The sequence below is a fragment of the Bombina bombina genome, chromosome 12, assembly GCF_027579735.1.
Source record: "Bombina bombina isolate aBomBom1 chromosome 12, aBomBom1.pri, whole genome shotgun sequence".
Taxonomy (NCBI): domain Eukaryota; kingdom Metazoa; phylum Chordata; class Amphibia; order Anura; family Bombinatoridae; genus Bombina; species Bombina bombina.
Genome location: NC_069510.1, coordinates 146,184,509 through 146,199,956, shown reverse-complemented (window position 1 = coordinate 146,199,956; position 15,448 = coordinate 146,184,509). Strand labels below are relative to the sequence as shown.

The 15,448-nt window shown below is 29.0% G+C and overlaps 1 protein-coding gene across 3 annotated transcripts in view; it reads left to right on the top strand.

Moving 5' to 3' along the window:
* The window catches only part of RGS3 (regulator of G protein signaling 3), a 1,044,909-nt gene that overhangs the window by 886,781 nt on the left and 142,680 nt on the right, over window positions 1-15,448 (top strand). Inside the window, exon 1 of one of the 3 annotated variants that reach the window (XM_053695843.1) lies at window positions 3,427-3,562. The exons of the other annotated variants lie outside the window; for them this stretch is intronic. The gene's annotated coding sequence lies outside the window, so the exon portion shown is untranslated. Of the gene's footprint in view, window positions 1-3,426; window positions 3,563-15,448 lie in introns of those variants that run through there. 3 annotated transcript variants of the gene reach the window in all.

Genomic DNA, 15,448 nt, shown 5'->3' with positions numbered 1-15,448 from the left:
TTTATTTAGTGATGTGTGAGGCCAGAGGTTTAGGGGTTAATAGGTTTATTTAGTGATGTGTGAGGCCAGAGGTTTAGGGGTTAATAGGTTTATTTAGTGATGTGGGAGGCCAGAGGTTTAGGGGTTAATAGGTTTATTTAGTGATGTGGGAGGCCAGAGGTTTAGGGGTTAATAACTTTATTTAGTTGTGGCGATGTCGGGGAGCGGCGGAATAGGGGTTAATAACTTTATTTAGTTGTGGAGATGTCGGGGAGCGGCGGAATAGGGGTTAATAACTTTAATATAGTGGTGGCGATGTTGGGGTTAATACCTTTATTTAGGTGGAGGCGATATCGGGAGCGGCAGATTAGGGGTTAATAACTGTAGGCAGGCGTTGACGATGTCGGGGGCAGCAGATTAGGGGTTAATAACTGTAGGCAAGCGTCAGTGATGTCGGGGGCAGCAGATTAGGGGTTAATAACTGTAGGCAGGCGTCAGTGATGTCGGGGGCAGCAGATTAGGGGTTAATAACTGTATGCAGGCGTCGGTGATGTTGGGGGCAGCAGATTAGGGGTTAATAACTGTAGGCAGGCGTTGACGATGTCGGGGGCAGCAGATTAGGGGTGTTTAGACGTGGGGTTTATGTTAGGGTGTTAGGTTTAAACTGTATTTTCTTTTTCCCCATAGACATCAATGGGGCTGTGCTAGGGAGCTTTTCTTTCCGCGATCATAGGTGTTACGTTCTTTTCTGACCCGCTCTCCCCATTGATGTCTATGGGGAAAGCGTGCACGAGCACGTCAAAACAACGCTTGTTTTTGGTGCAGTATGGAGCTTAAAAGCACCATATCGCCCACACAAGCCAGGTTTTTTAAAACTTGTAATGGCAGCACTATAGCGAGTTAAATAACGCCACTTTTGTTGCGTTCGTTAATTTCTCTATAGCGCTCAGAACTCGTAATCTACCCGTTTGTGTTTTAAGTACGTTCTCCCCCCTACTTCTCCTGCATTATTCACCTCCTGGTTGACTTTCCTTTTTTTTTAAGTGAGAACTACATTCCTGGGATTTAAAAGGGACACTGAACCGAAATATTTGTTCTTTCGTGATTCAGATAGAGCACCAATTTTAAGCAACTTACTAATTTACTCCTATTATCAAATATATATTTTTCATTCTTTTGCAATCTTTATTTGAAAAATATGGCATCTACGCTTCTTTTTTGGTTCTGACCTCTGGACAGCACTTTTTTATTGGTGGATGAATTTATCCACCAATCAGCAAGAACAACCCAGGTTGTTCACCAAAAATGGGACAACATCTAAACTTACATTCTTGCATTTCAAATAAAGATACCAAGAGAATGAAGAAAATTTGATAATAGGAGTAAATTAGAAAGTTGCTTAAAATGTCACGCTCTATCTGAATCACGAAATAATTTGGGTTCAGTGTCCCTTTAAAGGGATAGGAAAGTCACAATTAAACTATTGATTCAGATAGAGAATGCAATACTTTCAAACTGACTGATCTCTTGTTGAAAACAAATATATCCTACACTACTAGAAGTGGGGAATGCTGGCTGCACACAAGCTTCTTGCTTCTGTGAAGCTGACTTTTAACAATGTGTTTAATCCCTATATACAAGAAATAGTGAATTAATGTGATGTCATTCAGGCATCTGTCTCTTCATATATACATACAGTACATGCACGCACATTTATATATATATATACAGTACATGCACACACACACATTTATATATATATATATACAGTACATGCACACACATTTTTATATATATATACAGTACATGCACACACATTTATATATATATATATATACAGTACATGCACACACATTTATATATATATACAGTACATGCATGCACATTTATATATACATACAGTACATGCACACACATTTATATATACATACAGTACATGCACACACATTTATATATACATACAGTACATGCACGCACATTTATATATACATACAGTACATGCATGCACATTTATATATACATACAGTACATGCACGCACATTTATATATACATACAGTACATGCACGCACATTTATATATACATACAGTACATGCACGCACATTTATATATACATACAGTACATGCACACACACACATTTATATATATATACAGTACATGCACACACATTTATATATATACAGTACATGCACACACATTTATTTATACATACAGTACATGCACGCACATTTATATATACATACAGTACATGCACACACATTTATATATATATATATACAGTACATGCACACACATTTATATATACATACAGTACATGCACACACATTTATATATATATACAGTACATGCACACACATTTATATATACATACAGTACATGCACGCACATTTATATATATATATACAGTACATGCACACACATTTATATATACATACAGTACATGCACACACATTTATATATACATACAGTACATGCGCGCACACACACATTTATATATACATACAGTACATGCACACACACACACATTTATATATACATACAGTACATGCACACACACACATTTATATATACATACAGTACATGCACACACACACATTTATATATACATACAGTACATGCACGCACACACATTTATGTATACATACAGTACATGCACGCAGACACATTTATATATACATACAGTACATGCACGCACATTTATATATACATACAGTACATGCACACACACACATTTATATATACATACAGTACATGCACGCACACACATTTATATATACATACAGTACATGCACGCACACACATTTATATATACATACAGTACATGCACGCACACACATTTATATATACATACAGTACATGCACGCACACACATTTATATATACATACAGTACATGCACGCACACACACATTTATATATACATTCAGTACATGCACACACACACATTTATATATACATACAGTACATGCACACACACACATTTATATATACATACAGTACATGCACGCACACACATTTATATATACATACAGTACATGCACGCACACACATTTATATATACATACAGTACATGCACGCAGACACATTTATATATACATACAGTACATGCACGCAGACACATTTATATATACATACAGTACATGCACGCACACACATTTATATATACATACAGTACATGCACGCACACACATTTATATATATATATATAGTACTTGTGCATTTGTGTAACCACAGCCATGCACGTATTTAGGTTTATGCAGTCTGTGGGTCAGACGTTTGATGGTATAGCTGTATGACATTGTTCTTCCTTTTTACGTATGTATGTAGGCGCTGCACAAGCTCACACCTGTCTATGTGGATCACACACACCATGATTATGCCATTGGTCGGCAGTTAAAGAAGTGTCTCCTGTGGGAGCTCTGGCCAGCTATAAATAGCCAGCAGGGGCACAGGAAACATCTAGGGAGAGTGGTTCTTCTCTGACAATGGATATGAGCGTTAATAAGTATCCTCCTGTGAGCTGGCAAGCAGGACAAGGGCTGTGTGATCAGCGAGTAGCACACACAGCGACAAATACTTCTTTAGGTAGGAACTGACACCTACTTGTCTGTCTGCATTTTATTTCATTATGTTTGTGTGTGTCTGTGTCTGTGTGTGTGTGTGTGTCTGTGTGTGTGTCTGTGTGTGTGTGTGTGTGTGTGTGTGTGTATGTATGTATATATATATATATATATATATATATATATACCTGTAACCTAAAGGTAGTTTTATATCAGTTTATTACTTTTGTATACATAGTACCATGATAAAGATAGTACAGTACTGTAATCAGACAGGTAATATTTATATGTCATTATACAGCTTATACATGTAACCTAAAGGTAGTTTTATATCAGTTTATTACTTTTGTATACATAGTACCATGATAAAGATAGTACAGTACTGTAATCAGACAGTAATATTTATATGTCATTATACAGCTTATACATGTAACCTAAAGGTAGTTTTATATCAGTTTATTACTTGTGTATACATAGTACCATGATAAAGATAGTACAGTACTGTAATCAGTAAGTAATATTTATATGTCATTATACAGCTTATACATTTAACCTAAAGGTAGTTTTATATCAGTTTATTACTTGTGTATACATAGTACCATGATAAAGATAGTACAGTACTGTAATCAGTAAGGTAATATTTATATGTCATTATACAGCTTATACATGTAACCTAAAGGTAGTTTTATATCAATTTATTAATTTTATATACATAGTACCATGATAAAGATAGTACAGTACTGTAATCAGACAGGTAATATTTATGTCATTATACAGCTTATACATGTAACCTAAAGATAGTTTTATATCAGTTTATTACTTCTGTATACATAGTACCATGATAAAGATAGTACAGTACTGTAATCAGACAGGTAATATTTATATGTCATTATACAGCTTATACATGTAACCTAAAGGTAGTTTTATATCAGTTTATTACTTTGTATACATAGTACCATGATAAAGATAGTACAGTACTGTAATCAGTAAGGTAATATTTATATGTCATTATACAGCTTATACATGTAACCTAAAGGTAGTTTTATATCAGTTTATTACTTTTGTATACATAGTACCATGATAAAGATAGTACAGTACTGTAATCAGTAAGTAATATTTATGTCATCATACAGCTTGTACATGTAACCTAAAGGTAGTTTTATATCAGTTTATTACTTTTGTATATATAGTACCATGATAAAGATAGTACAGTACTGTAATTAGACGGGTAATATTTATGTCATTATACAGCTTATACATGTAACCTAAAGGTAGTTTTATATCAGTTTATTACTTTTGTATACATAGTACCATGATAAAGATAGTACAGTACTGTAATCAGTAAGGTAATATTTATATGTCATTATACAGCTTATACATGTAACCTAAAGGTAGTTTTATATCACTTTATTACTTTTGTATACATAGTACCATGATAAAGATAGTACAGTACTGTAATCAGTAAGGTAATATTTGTCATTATACAGCTTATACATGTAACCTAAAGGTAGTTTTATATCAGTTTATTACTTTGTATACATAGTACCATGATAAAGATAGTACAGTACTGTAATCAGACAGGTAATATTTATGTGTCATTATACAGCTTATACATGTAACCTAAAGGTAGTTTTATATCACTTTATTACTTTTGTATACATAGTACCATGATAAAGATAGTACAGTACTGTAATCAGACAGGTAATATTTATATGTCATTATACAGCTTATACATGTAACCTAAAGGTAGTTTTATATCAGTTTATTACTTATGTATACATGGTACCATGATAAAGATAGTATAGTACTGTAATCAGTAAGGTAATATTTATATGTCATTATACAGCTTATACATGTAACCTAAGGTAGTTTTATATCAGTTTATTACTTTGTATACATAGTACCATGATAAAGATAGTATAGTACTGTAATCAGACAGGTAATATTTATTTGTCATTATACAGCTTATACATGTAACCTAAAGGTAGTTTTATATCAGTTTATTACGTTTGTATACATAGTACCATGATAAAGATAGTACAGTACTGTAATCAGTAAGGTAATATTTATGTCATTATACAGCTTATTCATGTAACCTAAAGGTAGTTTTATATCAGTTTATTACTTTTGTATACATAGTACCATGATAAAGATAGTACAGTACTGTAATCAGTAAGGTAATATTTATATGTCATTATACAGCTTATACATGTAACCTAAAGGTAGTTTTATATCAGTTTATTACTTTTGTATATATAGTACCATGATAAAGATAGTACAGTACTGTAATCAGTAAGGTAATATTTATGTCATTATACAGCTTATACCTGTAATCTAAAGGTAGTTTTATATCAGTTTATTACTTTTGTATACATAGTACCATGATAAAGATAGTACAGTACTGTAATCAGACAGGTAATATTTATGTCATCATACAGCTTATACATGTAACCTAAAGGTAGTTTATATCAGTTTATTACTTCTGTATACATAGTACCATGATAAAGATAGTACAGTACTGTAATCAGTAAGGTAATATTTATATGTCATTATACAGCTTATACATGTAACTTAAAGGTAGTTGTATATCATTTTATTACTTGTGTATACATAGGACAATGATAAAGATAGTACAATACTGTAATCAGTAAGGTAATATTTATGTCATTATACAGCTTATACATGTAACCTAAAGGTAGTTTTATATCTTTGTATACATAGTACCATGATAAAGATATAGTACAGTACTGTAATCAGACAGGTATTATTTATATGCCATTATACAGCTTATACATGTAACCTAAAGATAGTTTTATATCAGTTTATTACTTTTGTATACATAGTACCATGATAAAGATAGTACAGTACTGTAATCAGACAGGTAATATTTATATGTCATTATACAGCTTATACATGTAACCTAAATGTAGTTTTATATCAGTTTATTACTTTTGCATACATAGTACCATGATAAAGATAGTACAGTACTGTAATCAGTAAGGTAATATTTATATGTCATTATATAGCTTATACATGTAACCTAAAGGTAGTTTTATATCAGTTTATTACTTGTGTATACATAGTACCATGATAAAGATAGTACAGTACTGTAATCAGTAAGGTAATATTTATATGTCATTATACAGCGTATACATGTAACCTAAAGGTAGTTTTATATCAGTTTATTACTTTTGTATACATAGTACCATGATAAAGATAGTACAGTACTGTAATCAGTAAGGTAATATTTATATGTCATTATACATGTAACCTAAAGGTAGTTTTATATCAGTTTATTACTTTTGTATACATAGTACCATGATAAAGATAGTACAGTACTGTAATCAGTAAGGTAATATTTATGTCATTATACAGCTTATACATGTAACCTAAAGGTAGTTTATATCAGTTTATTACTTTTGTATACATAGTACCATGATAAAGATAGTACAGTACTGTAATCAGTAAGGTAATATTTATATGTCATTATACAGCTTATACATGTAACCTAAAGGTAGTTTTATATCAGTTTATTACTTTTGTATACATAGTACCATGATAAAGATAGTACAGTACTGTAATCAGACAGGTAATATTTATATGTCATTATACAGCTTATACATGTAACCTAAAGGTAGTTTTATATCAGTTTATTACTTTTGTATACATAGTACCATGATAAAGATAGTACAGTACTGTAATCAGTAAGGTAATATTTATATGTCATTATACAGCTTATACATGTAACCTAAAGGTAGTTTTATATCAGTTTATTACTTGTGTATACATAGTACCATGATAAAGATAGTACAGTACTGTAATCAGACAGGTAATATTTATATGTCATTATACAGCTTATACATGTAATCTAAAGGTAGTTTTATATCAGTTTATTACTTTGTATACATAGTACCATGATAAAGTTAGTACAGTACTGTAATCAGTAAGGTAATATTTATGTCATTATATAGCTTATTCATGTAACCTAAAGGTAGTTTTATATCAGTTTATTACTTTTGTATACATAGTACCATGATAAAGATAGTACAGTACTGTAATCAGTAAGGTAATATTTTTATGTCATTATACAGCTTATACCTGTAACCTAAAGGTAGTTTTATATCAGTTTATTACTTTTGTATACATAGTACCATGATAAAGATAGTACAGTACTGTAATCAGTAAGGTAATATTTATATGTCATTATACAGCTTATACATGTAACTTAAAGGTAGTTGTATATCATTTTATTACTTGTGTATACATAGTACAATGATAAAGATAGTACAATACTGTAATCAGTAAGGTAATATTTATGTCATTATACAGCTTATACATGTAACCTAAAGGTAGTTTTATATCTTTGTATACATAGTACCATGATAAAGATATAGTACAGTACTGTAATCAGACAGGTATTATTTATATGTCATTATACAGCTTATACATGTAACCTAAAGGTAGTTTTATATCAGTTTATTACTTTTGCATACATAGTACCATGATAAAGATAGTACAGTACTGTAATCAGTAAGGTAATATTTATATGTCATTATATAGCTTATACATGTAACCTAAAGGTAGTTTTATATCAGTTTATTACTTGTGTATACATAGTACCATGATAAAGATAGTACAGTACTGTAATCAGTAAGGTAATATTTATATGTCATTATACAGCTTATACATGTAACCTAAAGGTAGTTTTATATCAGTTTATTACTTTTGTATACATAGTACCATGATAAAGATAGTACAGTACTGTAATCAGACAGGTAATATTTATATGTCATTATACATGTAACCTAAAGGTAGTTTTATATCAGTTTATTACTTTTGTATACATAGTACCATGATAAAGATAGTACAGTACTGTAATCAGTAAGGTAATATTTATGTCATTATACAGCTTATACATGTAACCTAAAGGTAGTTTATATCAGTTTATTACTTTTGTATACATAGTACCATGATAAAGATAGTACAGTACTGTAATCAGTAAGGTAATATTTATATGTCATTATACAGCTTATACATGTAACCTAAAGGTAGTTTTATATCAGTTTATTACTTTTGTATACATAGTACCATGATAAAGATAGTACAGTACTGTAATCAGACAGGTAATATTTATATGTCATTATACAGCTTATACATGTAACCTAAAGGTAGTTTTATATCAGTTTATTACTTTTGTATACATAGTACCATGATAAAGATAGTACAGTACTGTAATCAGTAAGGTAATATTTATATGTCATTATACAGCTTATACATGTAACCTAAAGGTAGTTTTATATCAGTTTATTACTTGTGTATACATAGTACCATGATAAAGATAGTACAGTACTGTAATCAGACAGGTAATATTTATATGTCATTATACAGCTTATACATGTAACCTAAAGGTAGTTTTATATCAGTTTATTACTTTGTATACATAGTACCATGATAAAGATAGTACAGTACTGTAATCAGACAGGTAATATTTATATGTCATTATACAGCTTATACATGTAACCTAAAGGTAGTTTTATATCAGTTTATTACTTATGTATACATAGTACCATGATAAAGATAGTATTAGTACTGTAATCAGTAAGGTAATATTTATATGTCATTATACAGCTTATACATGTAACCTAAAGGTAGTTTTATATCAGTTTATTACTTTTGTATACATAGTACCATGATAAAGATAGTACAGTACTGTAATCAGTAAGGTAATATTTATATGTCATTATACAGCTTATACCTGTAACCTAAAGGTAGTTTTATATCAGTTTATTACTTTTGTATACATAGTACCATGATAAAGATAGTACAGTACTGTAATCAGACAGGTAATATTTGTGTCATTATACAGCTTATACATGTAACCTAAAGGTAGTTTTATATCAGTTTATTACTTTTGTATACATAGTACCATGATAAAGATAGTACAGTACTGTAATCAGTAAGGTAATATTTATGTCATTATACAGCTTATACATGTAACCTAAAGGTAGTTTTATATCAGTTTATTACTTTTGTATACATAGTACCATGATAAAGATAGTACAGTACTGTAATCAGACAGGTAATATTTATGTCATCATACAGCTTATACATGTAACCTAAAGGTAGTTTTATATCAGTTTATTACTTTGTATACATAGTACCATGATAAAGATAGTACAGTACTGTAATCAGACAGGTAATATTTATGTCATTATACAGCTTATACATGTAACCTAAAGGTAGTTTTATATCTTTGTATACATAGTACCATGATAAAGATAGTACAGTACTGTAATCAGACAGGTATTATTTATATGTCATTATACAGCTTATACATGTAACCTAAAGATAGTTTTATATCAGTTTATTACTTTTGTATACATAGTACCATGATAACGATAGTACAGTACTGTAATCAGACAGTAATATTTATATGTCATTATACAGCTTATACATGTAACCTAAATGTAGTTTTATATCAGTTTATTACTTTTGCATACATAGTACCATGATAAAGATAGTACAGTACTGTAATCAGTAAGGTAATATTTATGTCATTATATAGCTTATACATGTAACCTAAAGGTAGTTTTATATCAGTTTATTACTTTTGTATACATAGTACCATGATAAAGATAGTACAGTACTGTAATCAGTAAGGTAATATTTATATGTAATTATACATGTAACCTTAAGGTAGTTTTATATCAGTTTATTACTTTTGTATACATAGTACCATGATAAAGATAGTACAGTACTGTAATCAGTAAGGTAATATTTATGTCATTATACAGCTTATACATGTAACCTAAAGGTAGTTTTATATCAGTTTATTACTTTGTATACATAGTACCATGATAAAGATAGTACAGTACTGTAATCAGTAAGGTAATATTTATGTCATTATACAGCTTATACATGTAACCTAAAGGTAGTTTTATATCAGTTTATTACTTTTTTATACATAGTACCATGATAAAGATAGTACAGTACTGTAATCAGTAAGGTAATATTTATGTCATTATACAGCTTATACATGTAACCTAAAGGTAGTTTTATATCAGTTTATTACTTGTGTATACATAGTACCATGATAAAGATAGTACAGTACTGTAATCAGTATGTAATATGTATATGTCATTATACAGCTTATACATGTAACTTAAAGGTAGTTTTATATCAGTTTATTACTTGTGTATACATAGTACCATGATAAAGATAGTACAGTATTGTAATCAGTAGGTAATATGTATATGTCATTATACAGCTTATACATGTAACCTAAAGGTAGTTTTATATCAGTTTATTACTTTTGTATACATAGTACCATGATATAGATAGTACAGTACTGTAATCAGTAAGGTAATATTTATGTCATTATACAGCTTATACATGTAACCTAAAGGTAGTTTTATATCAGTTTATTACTTTTGTATACATTGTACCATGATAAAGATAATACAGTACTGTAATCAGACAGGTAATATTTATATGTCATTATACAGCTTATACATGTAACCTAAAGGTAGTTTTATATCAGTTTATTACTTGTGTATACATAGTACCATGATAAAGGTAGTACAGTACTGTAATCAGTAAGGTAATATTTATATGTCATTATACAGCTTATACATGTAACCTAAAGGTAGTTTTATATCAGTTTATTACTTGTGTATACATAGTACCATGATAAAGATAGTACAGTACTGTAATCAGACAGGTAATATTTATTTGTCATTATACAGCTTATACATGTAACCTAAAGGTAGTTTTATATCAGTTTATTACTTTTGTATACATAGTACCATGATAAAGATAGTACAGTACTGTAATCAGACAGGTAATATTTATGTGTCATTATACAGCTTATACGTGTAACCTAAAGGTAGTTTTATATCAGTTTATTACTTGTGTATACATAGTACCATGATAAAGATAGTACAGTACTGTAATCAGTAAGGTAATATTTATATGTCATTATACAGCTTATACATGTAACCTAAAGGTAGTTTTATATCAGTTTATTACTTGTGTATACATAGTACCATGATAAAGATAGTACAGTACTGTAATCAGGAGGTAATATGTATATGTCATTATACAGCTTATACATGTAACCTAAAGGTAGTTTTATATCAGTTTATTACTTGTGTATACATAGTACCATGATAAAGATAGTACAGTACTGTAATCAGTAAGGTAATATTTATGTCATTATACAGCTTATACATGTAACCTAAAGGTAGTTTTATATCAGTTTATTACTTATGTATACATAGTACCATGATAAAGAGAGTACAGTACTGTAATCAGTAAGGTAATATTTATATGTCATTATACAGCTTATACATGTAACCTAAGGTAGTTTTATATCAGTTTATTACTTTGTATACATAGTACCATGATAAAGATAGTACAGTACTGTAATCTGACAGGTAATATTTATATGTCATTATACAGCTTATACATGTAACCTAAAGGTAGTTTTATATCAGTTTCTTACTTCTGTATACATAGTACCATGATAAAGATAATACAGTACTGTAATCAGTAAGGTAATATTTATATGTCATTATACAGCTTATACATGTAACCTAAAGGTAGTTTTATATCAGTTTATTACTTGTGTATACATAGTACCATGATAAAGATAGTACAGTACTGTAATCAGTAAGGTAATATTTATGTCATTATACAGCTTATACATGTAACCTAAAGGTAGTTTTATATCAGTTTATTACTTTTGTATACATAGTACCATGATAAAGAGAGTACAGTACTGTAATCAGTAAGGTAATATTTATATGTCATTATACAGCTTATACATGTAACCTAAAGGTAGTTTTATATCAGTTTATTACTTTTGTATACATATTACCATGATAAAGATAGTACAGTACTGTAATCAGACAGGTAATATTTATATGTCATTATACAGCTTATACATGTAACCTAAAGGTAGTTTTATATCAGATTATTACTTATGTATACATAGTACCATGATAAAGATAGTACAGTACTGTAATCAGTAAGGTAATATTTATATGTCATTATACAGCTTATACATGTAACCTAAAGGTAGTTTTATATCAGTTTATTACTTTGTATAAATAGTACCCTGATAAAGATAGTACTGTACTGTAATAAGACAGGTAATATTTATATGTCATTATACAGCTTATACATGTAACCTAAAGGTAGTTTTATATCAGTTTATTACTTATGTATACATAGTACCATGATAAAGATAGTACAGTACTGTAATCAGACAGGTAATATATATATATATGTCATTATACAGCTTATACATGTAACCTAAAGGTAGTTTTATATCAGTTTATTACTTTTGTATACATAGTACCATGATAAAGATAGTACAGTACTGTAATCAGTAAGGTAATATTTATGTCATTATACAGCTTATACATGTAACCTAAAGGTAGTTTTATATCAGTTTATTACTTGTGTATACATAGTACCATGATAAAGATAGTACAGTACTGTAATCAGACAGGTAATATTTATATGTCATTATACAGCTTATACATGTAACCTAAAGGTAGTTTTATATCAGTTTATTACTTTTGTATACATAGTACCATGATAAAGATAGTACAGTACTGTAATCAGTAAGTAATATTTATATGTCTTTATACAGCGTATACATGTAACCTAAAGGTAGTTTTATATCAGTTTATTACTTTTGTATACATAGTACCATGATAAAGATAGTACAGTACTGTAATCAGTAAGGTAATATTTATGTCATTATACAGCTTATACATGTAACCTAAAGGTAGTTTTATATCAGTTTATTACTTTTGTATACATAGTACCATGATAAAGATAGTACAGTACTGTAGTCAGTAGGTAATATTTATGTCATTATACAGCTTATACATGTAACCTAAAGGTAGTTTTATATCAGTTTATTACTTTTGTATACATAGTACCATGATAAAGATAGTACAGTACTGTAATCAGACAGGTAATATTTATGTCATTATACAGCTTATACATGTAACCTAAAGGTAGTTTTATATCAGTTTTTTACTTTTGTATACATAGTACCATGATAAAGATAGTACAGTACTGTAATCAGTAGGTACTATTTATATGTCATTATACAGCTTATACATGTAACCTAAAGGTAGTTTTATATGAGTTTATTACTTTTGTATATATAGTACCATGATAAAGATTGTACAGTACTGTAATCAGTAAGGTAATATTTATATGTCTTTATACAGCTTATACATGTAACCTAAAGGTAGTTTTATATCAGTTTATTACTTTTGTATACATAGTACCATGATAAAGATAGTACAGTACTGTAATCAGTAAGGTAATATTTATATGTCTTTATACAGCGTATACATGTAACCTAAAGGTAGTTTTATATCAGTTTATTACTTTTGTATACATAGTAACATGATAAAGATAGTACAATACTGTAATCAGTAAGGTAATATTTATGTCATTATACAGCTTATACATGTAACCTAAAGGTAGTTTTATATCAGTTTATTACTTTTGTATACATAGTACCATGATAAAGATAGTACAGTACTGTAATCAGTAAGGTAATATTTATATGTCATTATACAGCTTATACATGTAACCTAAAGGTAGTTTTATATCAATTTATTACTTATGTATACATAGTACCATGATAAAGATAGTACAGTACTGTAATCAGTAAGGTAATATTTATATGTCATTATACAGCTTATACATGTAACCTAAAGGTAGTTTTATATCAGTTTATTACTTTTGTATACATAGTACCATGATAAATATAGTACAGTACTGTAATCAGACAGGTAATATATATATATGTCATTATACAGCTTATACATGTAACCTAAAGGTAGTTTTATATCAGTTTATTTCTTTTGTATACATAGTACCATGATAAAGATAGTACAGTACTGTAATCAGACAGGTAATATGTATATGTCATTATGCAGCTTATACATGTAACCTAAAGGTAGTTTTATATCAGTTTATTACTTTTGTATACATAGTACCATGATAAAGATAGTACAGTACTGTAATCAGACAGGTAATATTTATGTCATTATACAGCTTATACATGTAACCTAAAGGTAGTTTTATATCAGTTTATTACTTTTGTATACATAGTACCATGATAAAGATAGTACAGTACTGTAATCAGTAGGTACTATTTATATGTCATTATACAGCTTATACATGTAACCTAAAGGTAGTTTTATATCAGTTTATTACTTTTGTATACATAGTACCATGATAAAGATAGTACAGTACTGTAATCAGTAAGGTAATATTTATATGTCTTTATACAGCTTATACATGTTACCTAAAGGTAGTTTTATATCAGTTTATTACTTGTGTATACATAGTACCATGATAAAGATAGTACAGTACTGTAATCAGACAGGTAATATTTATATGTCATTATACAGCTTATACATGTAACCTAAAGGTAGTTTTATATCAGTTTATTACTTTTGTATACATAGTACCATGATAAAGATAGTACAGTACTGTAATCAGTAAGTAATATTTATATGTCTTTATACAGCGTATACATGTAACCTAAAGGTAGTTTTATATCAGTTTATTACTTTTGTATACATAGTACCATGATAAAGATAGTACAGTACTGTAATCAGTAAGGTAATATTTATGTCATTATACAGCTTATACATGTAACCTAAAGGTAGTTTTATATCAGTTTATTACTTTTGTATACATAGTACCATGATAAAGATAGTACAGTACTGTAGTCAGTAGGTAATATTTATGTCATTATACAGCTTATACATGTAACCTAAAGGTAGTTTTATATCAGTTTATTACTTTTGTATACATAGTACCATGATAAAGATAGTACAGTACTGTAATCAGTAGGTACTATTTATATGTC